General features: G+C 37.6%; 1 pseudogene; it reads right to left on the reverse strand.

Moving 5' to 3' along the window:
- Positions 1 to 2,074: 2,074 nt before the first annotated feature.
- On the reverse strand, positions 2,075 to 2,579 carry LOC142846865 (translationally-controlled tumor protein-like; annotated as a pseudogene).
- Positions 2,580 to 8,960: the final 6,381 nt, after the last annotated feature.

Consider the following 8,960-nt stretch of genomic DNA (forward strand, 5'->3'; position numbering starts at 1 on the left):
TGTAAAGTGTCATTCCCATTGGGCATTTATGGAGATATTATGCAGCTTTATTCTAGTATGTTTGTTTAGTTAAAATTTGTTTCAATATTAGAACAAGGTTGAATTTATAAAATTAGAGTCCATTTCCTTTTTTTCTATTTGCTACAATAGTTTGTATATAATTAAAAAATTTAAAAGATATTTAGATGAACCATCTGCACATGGAATTAAATTATTAGAATATTTTATCTCAGCCTTCTTCAGTGGGTTTTGGTAACTATAGCCTCTCAAGGAATTTGTTCATTTATATAAACTTTTAAAGTATTTCCTAAAATGTTATCAGTCCTCACCTCATTGTTCATTCCTGATATTGATTATTTCTGACATTATCCCTGATCATCTAGGTAAAATGCATTTAATTAATGTGTCTTAGTTTGGGTGTCCTTTTGCTGCAAGAAAACACCATGCCCAAAAAGTGAGTTGAGGAAAAAAGGGCTTCTTCAGCTTACACTTCCACGTTGATGTTCAGATCAGAAAGTCAGGACAGAAACTGAAGCATGGCTGGAACCTGGAGGCAGGAGCTGATGCAGAGACTGTGGAGTGGTGCTGCTTACTCGCGTCCTTCCCCTGGCTTACTCAGTCTGCTTTCTTATTGAACCCAGAACTATGATCCCATGGATGGTATCACCTACAATAGGCTGGGCCCTCCCCCATTCACCATTAATTGAGAAAATTCCTTATAGCTGGATATCATGGGGACATTTATTACCTCAACTGAAGCTCCTTCCTCTCTGATGACTCTAGCTTATATCAAGTTGACCCATAAAACCAGCCAGTACATAATACCAGCATGGTTTTTGTTAAAAATATGATCATTACCTTGGCTGTTTCTTTTTTATTTTGTTACTTCATTTACCTTTCGATTATTCTTTTCCAGATTTTTCAAGGTAATGCTTAAGTTACTGCATCAAAATTTTACTTCTATTTTCTAATTGAGCTTATGGCTCTGCATCTATGATATTTTTAATAGTTTGATTTCTATGTGATTATGAAAGTCTAGTGCTAAATTGTGATTTACTTACAAATCAAAATCTTGTCATCTTACTTAAAATTGTTGTCAAAGGGAAATTGAAAGTCAGGTTGTTCCTTCGTTTCTGAACAGAGTAAGAAGAGAGAATGGGAAAAAGCCTAATGCCTTTTAAGAAGTGTGGTGTGGAGCACTAAATATAAGATTAGTTCTTGCCTCATTGCTCCTCAAGTCTAGACAATAATCCACAACAAATTTGCTAATGTGAGCAGTCCTCTCTGTTTCCCCTTCCCCGTGACCTTCCCTACACTGCATTCTTCTGCTAGCTCTTCGCCCTTCTAAACTGATTTTAGATTTTAACATGTGTGAGAATACCACAAATTTAAACATCTAAAAATTTAAAGCAGAGTCGGGTGGTGGTGGCGCACACCTTTAATCCTAGCACTTGGGAGGAAGAGGCAGGCGGATCTCTGTGAGTTCGAGACCAGCCTGGTCTACAGAGCTAGTTCCAGGACAGGCTCCAAAGCCACAGAGAAACCCTGTCTCGAAAAAACAAAATAAATAAAAAATAAAAATTTAAAGCACACATTAGACTTAGTCCTATAGCATTTATAGCAAAGAGTCATCTAATCTTTTTTGAACAAAATTCTAAACAAGGGAAGTTATAATACAGTAGCCAACACTCATTGTTGATGGTGTCACGCAATCACCCACTCATTCAGTCACTCATGTCTGTCAACACATGAACATGCTAATGAAGTTGGGAAATAGATGTCTCTGTCAAAATATTAAGTCAAATTCAGAGAGGCCTACCAATAATCAAAGGAAAAGTCCTCCATAGAACCTAAGCACACAGTTTGTGAGGAAGTTGAGACAGCAAATTTGATTTTCTGTATGTTTTTCTTTTATATTTTTAAGTAAATTTAAATGTGCTTTATTTTTAGACAACCTACAAAACATGTTTTTCTTAAAAAAAAAAAAGTCTCCACTCCAAATAAATTGTTGTCAAAATAAAAGCCCAAAGTTGCTTCAGTTCCATTTGTCCTAAGTCTGGTGCTGTGTGGCTTGTTAATGCATTTCCATCTCTTAGCCATCCTTAAAGAAAATCATGAAAGGAGTCACACCATCTTCATGGTTGTCCAGGAGAGCAACCATGCCATCCGAACTCTTGTTTTCACCAATGAAACCTGGGAGTTATTGGAAATTAGCAAGGATGTGCTTGATTTGCTCTGCTGCAGCCCCAGTCATAAAAGACTTTACTCCTGGTTTCTGTTCTTCAGGTTTGCTTTTGATTGATTTCATGTAATCTAAGATGTGATTTTTGTAGGTTTCTTTTGTGAAGCTGGTTTCTTTTAAGTGGTGGTTCATGACAATATCAGCAAAGGCGACTACTGTAGTTTTAGTATCTTCATACTCTGGGCCTTCAGCAGAAGTAGTTCCACCAATTGAACAAGTCTGTTCTACTGACCATCTTTTCCTCCACCTTCAGGCCCAGCAAGTTTGTGATGTCCCAGATCTTGTAGATATAGGAAAACATCTTGTCATGGCTGATGAGGTCCTGGTAGAGGATCATGGTGGCACTAGCCTGAAGGCTCTGAGTGAATACAGTGTAGTCAGAGCAGCACTGGTGCAGGCAAAAAAGGCTGACTTGGGCCCTGCCCCATCCTCATAGAGAGGGCACGTTCCTCTACATCATCACCAGCTTTCCTCTATAAGTTTTTATTGAGTCATGGAAATGTTCTTATTTATTAATACAAAACAGAAATAAATAAGAATAAATGACTACACCAAAGAAGAGAATTACTGCATACTTTACAAAACACTTTACCGCCTGAAAAAAACTAACATTGTCCCACATCTCTAGAGTAAGATAAGAAAAAAATACTGATCATAAAGAGGCTTGATGAGATATTAAGTACTCTGTGAGATGAGTTGCTAGGGTTTCTTACAGGCAGCCACACTCTGATTATTGGATCTTTCAGGAAAGCATATATGAGCAAACAGTTCTGATAGATACATCAGGTCATCAAGGCTCTTGCCATTAAACATTCAAATCCTATAATTACCTTCTGTGCTGGTTTCATGCTCAGCCAGCAGCTGTGTGATAATAAAGTCCTCTTGTAACTTGCACATGGAGAGCTCTGAGCAGCATGAGCTGGTACTGTTATCTATTCCCTGTGCAGTTCCACTCAGCTATGAAATGTAAGCCAGTCATTGTGATTGATTCATCAGCCTCCTGAGAACACAAATCTCACAAGCCACCATCCCAGAGGGCAACCATCTCTACAACAGTGCTACTGACAAGCGTTTTAATTCAAATACTGTTGCCTCAATTTCTGAGCATGAGGAATCCTTAAAAGAAAGCAAGTCGGAGGTTGCAGATAATAGTCCCAGCTTTGAGGAGAACCGACCTGAAGACATTGCTCCCTGTGTTTGTCTCTGTTACCCTCCCCAGACTCTTGGCTGTCCTGACAGCTTTCACCACCTTCAAGATTATAGAAACTTTAAACAGTGCTAGTGTTTCCTAGCCAATGGTGACTTTCCCTTTGTTCTTATGAACTTTCACAGAATTTTAAAAATGGATTTGTTTTAATTTTTGAGACTACACTATAATTACATAATTCCCCATTTAACTCCCCCCCCCAAAACCCTCCAATAAACCCCTTCTTGGTCTCTCTCCAACTCATGACCTATTTTTTCATTAATTATCACATACCCTGAAAACTTCTACAGACTTTTATTGGCCATGTTATACTTACAACACCTGGAGAGGATTATATTTAGGTGATGCAACTTAAGCTATTGCAGAGATGTTCCTATATTTGAAATCTTTAAAATACAGCTAAAACACTTTATCCCTGCTTATTGAATAAAATTTAACATTTCAGTACTAAGCAAATAAATTAATAAGACACATTTTATGGTTGCTTCTAATAACTCTGTGTCTTATGAAAAACAGGTGAGTGAATAGTTTTCCTAATTATCACACTCACATATATCAAATAATGTTTCTGAAACATAATATAATATTTATGGTACAAATGGTGTTATTTTTCTTTGTGTTATGGGTTTCATAAAGACATTTTAATTCAAGTACGTGACACTGTCACTTCCTCTATCATATATACATGTATGTGTGTGTTCTGATTGTTAGATAAAAGTATTATTATTCAATCTGAGTGTATCTTACATTATGTAATATTATGCTTCATAGTTTTATCTATTTTACTCATAATGCAATTTCATTGTTTATGGCTGGCAAAAATTCCATTGTGTATATAGATCACATTTTCTTTATCCTTTCATCTGTTGGCTGACATCTATGCTAATTCAATGCCCTGGCTATTGTGGATAGAGTAGAAATAAACAGAATGGCCCAAGTCTCTGTGGTATATCACTTTCTTCAACACACCAATGGTTTAGTACTTCCAGAGAAACCTCAAGATATGAAACAGAAATTTTATTTTCATATTAATTCATTACCCTATTTTAAATGCGAGATGAGAGCCACTTCACTAGTATAGAAACCTAGCTCAGTATAGATCTAACAAAAGAGTTGTGGGAAATGGGAAGATGTCTGAGATGGGGAGAATAATGGAAAAGGAGAACACAGCACAGAGTGATAACAGAAGTAAGCAAGGACAGATGCTTAAGAATGACTCATCTAGACCTCAGAACCTCAAAGATAGCTGAGTGCTCAAGAAAGAAGGTAGCCGGAGTAAGATGTCTCCAGCAATGTAGTGAAGCGTGACCTCGGGGTGAACTGTCACCTAAGGAAGATCAGGACCTTCATGATAGGCAACTGCTGGCCATTGCAGAGGTTACATTTTAAAAAGATCAGCTTTACACACAACTTTCAAGTATACCGAGGTAGTAGGAACTGTTGTTATGGGAAGTGTAACAGCATTATATTTGAAGTGTGTATTGTTAGAATTATCCAAGCAATGTTTCATCCCATTGGAAAAAAAATGAAAAAAAAAATGTAGTAGTAGGAGCAGCGGGCTGAGTCCCCGCACCTGGCCGCCTGAACGGCTAGCTTTACCCGAAATAATTACACGGAAACTGTATTCTTTTAAACACTGCTCTGGCCCATTTCTAATAATCTATGTAGCGCCCCTAGGTGCGCTTACTGGGAAGATTCTAGCCTAAGTCCATCCTGGGTCGGAGCTGGGGCATGGCGTGCGTCTTCCCTGGAGCGGGTAGCATGGCGTCTCTCTGAAGGCGTCTGCTCTGGAGAGGAGAGCTGCGGAGTCTGACCTCACTTCCTCTTCCTCCCAGCCTTCCCTTCTGTTTACTCCATCCACCTAAGGGTGGGCCTATCAAATGGGCCTAGCAGTTTCTTTATTGCTTAAACAATGAAATCAACAGATTGATATGACACTCCCACATCACTTCCCCTTTTTCTGTTTAAACAAAAAAAGGAAGGCTTTAACCTTAACATAGCAAAATTACATATAACAGTTATCAAGTAAAAGTTACATCAGAAACATTTATACATATAACAAAATTGACCTTAAAATCCATACCAATGCAAATTATTCATACCTATATCATTTCCCCCTTTAAATGTAAAAGAACATTTATAAACTATATTTGGGAACATGGGCGCAGTTTTTTCTCTCCAAACTGCTTCCTGCTGAATGGGGGCGTCGTTAATCAGATTATTTAGGGTGTAACCTGTGTGCCAGGTTTATCTCAGTTGGCAGTTGAGCAAGGCAATTTTCTGAAGATGTTCACAGCAACCCTTCAGGAGGACGTGGTCCATCATACCAAATCGGAATAGAAGAAATCCATAGAGTCTCATCCTCTGTGAAAACAAAAGAAGACTCTCTCCAAAGCATCATATCCTTAGACCCAAATTCTGAAATCGTAATACCCTTATATCCATTCTGGTTTAGCTTGGCAGCCCATGTAATGAAATGTCTCTCTGTACTTAGCTCCTTCACAGTCAAAAATTTTAAAGAAAACACAATAATACAAAGAATCCAGACTCTCTGTGAATTTTTCATCTTTACGCGGCTTATTTTTACTCTATCACTTTACTTTATTCTGTCTCTTTAAAGACTTTACTTTTTTCTTTTTAAACCATTAACTTTATTCTCTATATTCTTTTTCTTCTCTCTCCCAAGCCTACGTACATTCATCCAACACTGTGATCTTTTATGTCTGAATTTGTTTTATTGTGAATCTGTAACATTTTTTACTATCCAGGAGCACTTTTGATTTGCGCCTTTAAATCACTAGGCGCTTAAGAATCTAAGCTGTGACATTCCTAAGTTGGGAGGAAGAGGAAGTGAGGTCAGACTCCGCAGCTCTCCTCTCCAGAGCAGACGCCTTCAGAGAGACGCCATGCTACCCGCTCCAGGGAAGACGCACGCCATGCCCCAGCTCCGACCCAGGATGGACTTAGGCTAGAATCTTCCCGGTAAGCGCACCTAGGGGCGCTACATAGATTATTAGAAATGGGCCAGAGCAGTGTTTAAAAGAATACAGTTTCCGTGTAATTATTTCGGGTAAAGCTAGCCGTTCAGGCGGCCAGGTGCGGGGACTCAGCCCGCTGCTCCTACTACTACAAAAAAACATAAGAAAGGAGAGAGTAAGGAAAGGTATAGGTAGAAAGGAGGGAAGGAGGGAAAAGACAGGAAGGGAGGAGAGAGGGAAGAAAAAAATATTAGGAAGAGCCTAATGATAAAACTAAGCCAGGACTGTATTTTTGTTTCTATCTGAAGTGACTCTAATTAAACTGAAAGCCTCCAGTGGTGTGGTCTGTGATGCTAAGGACAGAAGAAGACACACCATGAGGACAAATTCTCAGTGTGAATATTAAAGACAGAGAAACTAGTACAGAGTTTTCTCCTCACTTTCATCTTCTGTGTGCATGTAGGTAGGAAAACCATGAAAAATTTGTATTTTTACATTGCTTAGTTTTGTGTTATTTCTACTAAAACTAAAAAAAATCCAGAACTTGAGGGTACAGTTATTTTGTATGAGAAGTAAACACATTTGATTTGCAGTATAAATGAACAAACAAAAAACTCTGAAGAATATAAATTCTCCTTGACATCCTAAAGAAAATGCTGTATATTCTCTCCAGGGAAGTAAGTAACTAGGTGTGATGATTAGGCAGTACAAGCCATCCCGGTGGATGGAAGAATCAGTATCTCTTTGAAGATGGGGTTAATTGAAACTCAACGTAGCAATGATCCTTCCCTACATCGTATTCCAGCCTTAGGTCTCAACCTGAGATCCTTTAGCATTTCTCTCTGTGTGTAGGGAACAGGGCACTCTGCCACTGTACTCTGCTTTCTGGTTTACTTATAAATAAATCCAACAGATTAGACATGGTTGTTTGCTCTGAAGTTAAGTCAAGAATCCTTGTCAGTGCCAGGGGATCTATCAAACACTTGCTGAAGACCTTTACCAACTAAATCTTCCTTCTGTAAAATTATTTCCTAAACATTTCAGAAATATTTGTACTCTGTAGAATGTGGACTGAAATAAAGGGGAAGGAGTGGAGAAGAATCAGCAAACAGAAAATTGGTGGCATATCAAAGTAGTAGTTTTTCATGAGAAAAAAACTATGGTGAAAGAATAATGCTTTCATTAATAAAAAGAAAAATAAAAAGAAACAGAGGTATAAAAAAGAAACTCGTAAGCCAGGCACTGGTTTTTAGTCCCATCACTCGGGAGGGAGAGAATAGCAGATTTGAGTTTGAGGCCAGCCTGGTCTACAGAATGAGTTCCAATAAAGAAATTCTGTCTCTAAAAGAAGAAGGAGGAGAAGGAGAAGATTTTAAATTGAAAATAAAGAAAACAGCCGGGGTGGTGGTAGTGCATGCCTTTAATCTGAGCACTCGCAAGGCAGAGGCAGGCGGATCTACATGAGTTGGAGGTCAGCGTGGTCTACAAGAGCTAGTTCCAGGAAAGGCTCCAAAGCTACAGAGAAACCCTGTCTTGAAAATCCAAAAAAAAAGGAAAAAAGAAAAAGAAAGAAAACAAACCAAAAAATTGACAAAATATGAAAGATACAAGTGCAGAAATCTGGAATGAAAGTGGATGAGAAAAGAAACTTGAGCGTCAACTAAAAAGCTTCCCTTTGCAACTGAAATAAGAATTTAAGTAATTTCTAAAATATCTCTATCACTGAAATCTGTTTTTCTAGACTGTTTATCTGATATGACTAATGAGACACATCACTGTAAAATTTCAGGATATGAGTATAAAACTAACAAAGTTTTGAATCAACTCTTCAAAATCCTACATTCCACTACTAATTACAATGTCACAGATCCTCTCAACTCAAAGAGAGAAATTTGAGACATAATAGAACATTATCATCTTAATGTGCATTGACAACAGAGTAGTTCAAAACCAAATGTAATAAATCTGGTAAGGTTCTGCCACCACTCACCCATACTGTGTGGCATGAGTTCACTGCACCCTCGGTTCTGAGTACAAACATGTTCACTTTTCACTAATCCTACCAAACAACACCATGGAACACTGTCACAAACACCTTGAATCAGCTTTGTAACTACTGCTCCGTGAATTGAAGTACTTTTACTGTACATGCAATTTCTGCTATTAGAGAAAAATATGGTTTAATTGTGGAAACTAATGACCATTATAGTTTCTTACCATAATTTCTCCATATATAAACATCTAATTAGCAAATGTTTGAATCGAATTGTATGATGCATAGAAAATTATAAAGTGTCAGTGAGATAGAGAAAGAGAAAGAGAGAAAGAGATGACTATTATCCATTCAAAGTAGGATTTAAGGAAAAACTCCATCTTATATTATAATGTTCTAAAAGGAATTAAATACTAAAATAATATAGCAAACTAGAGAGTGAAAGATGGTAGAAGGGGACAGAGAAAGAGTAAACTATTTTTTGTTCAAAGTAGAAATAAACAAAAGAAAAATTCTTGCATTATAATTATATATGTCCAT

The sequence above is a fragment of the Microtus pennsylvanicus genome, chromosome 3, assembly GCF_037038515.1.
Source record: "Microtus pennsylvanicus isolate mMicPen1 chromosome 3, mMicPen1.hap1, whole genome shotgun sequence".
Lineage (NCBI taxonomy): Eukaryota > Metazoa > Chordata > Mammalia > Rodentia > Cricetidae > Microtus > Microtus pennsylvanicus.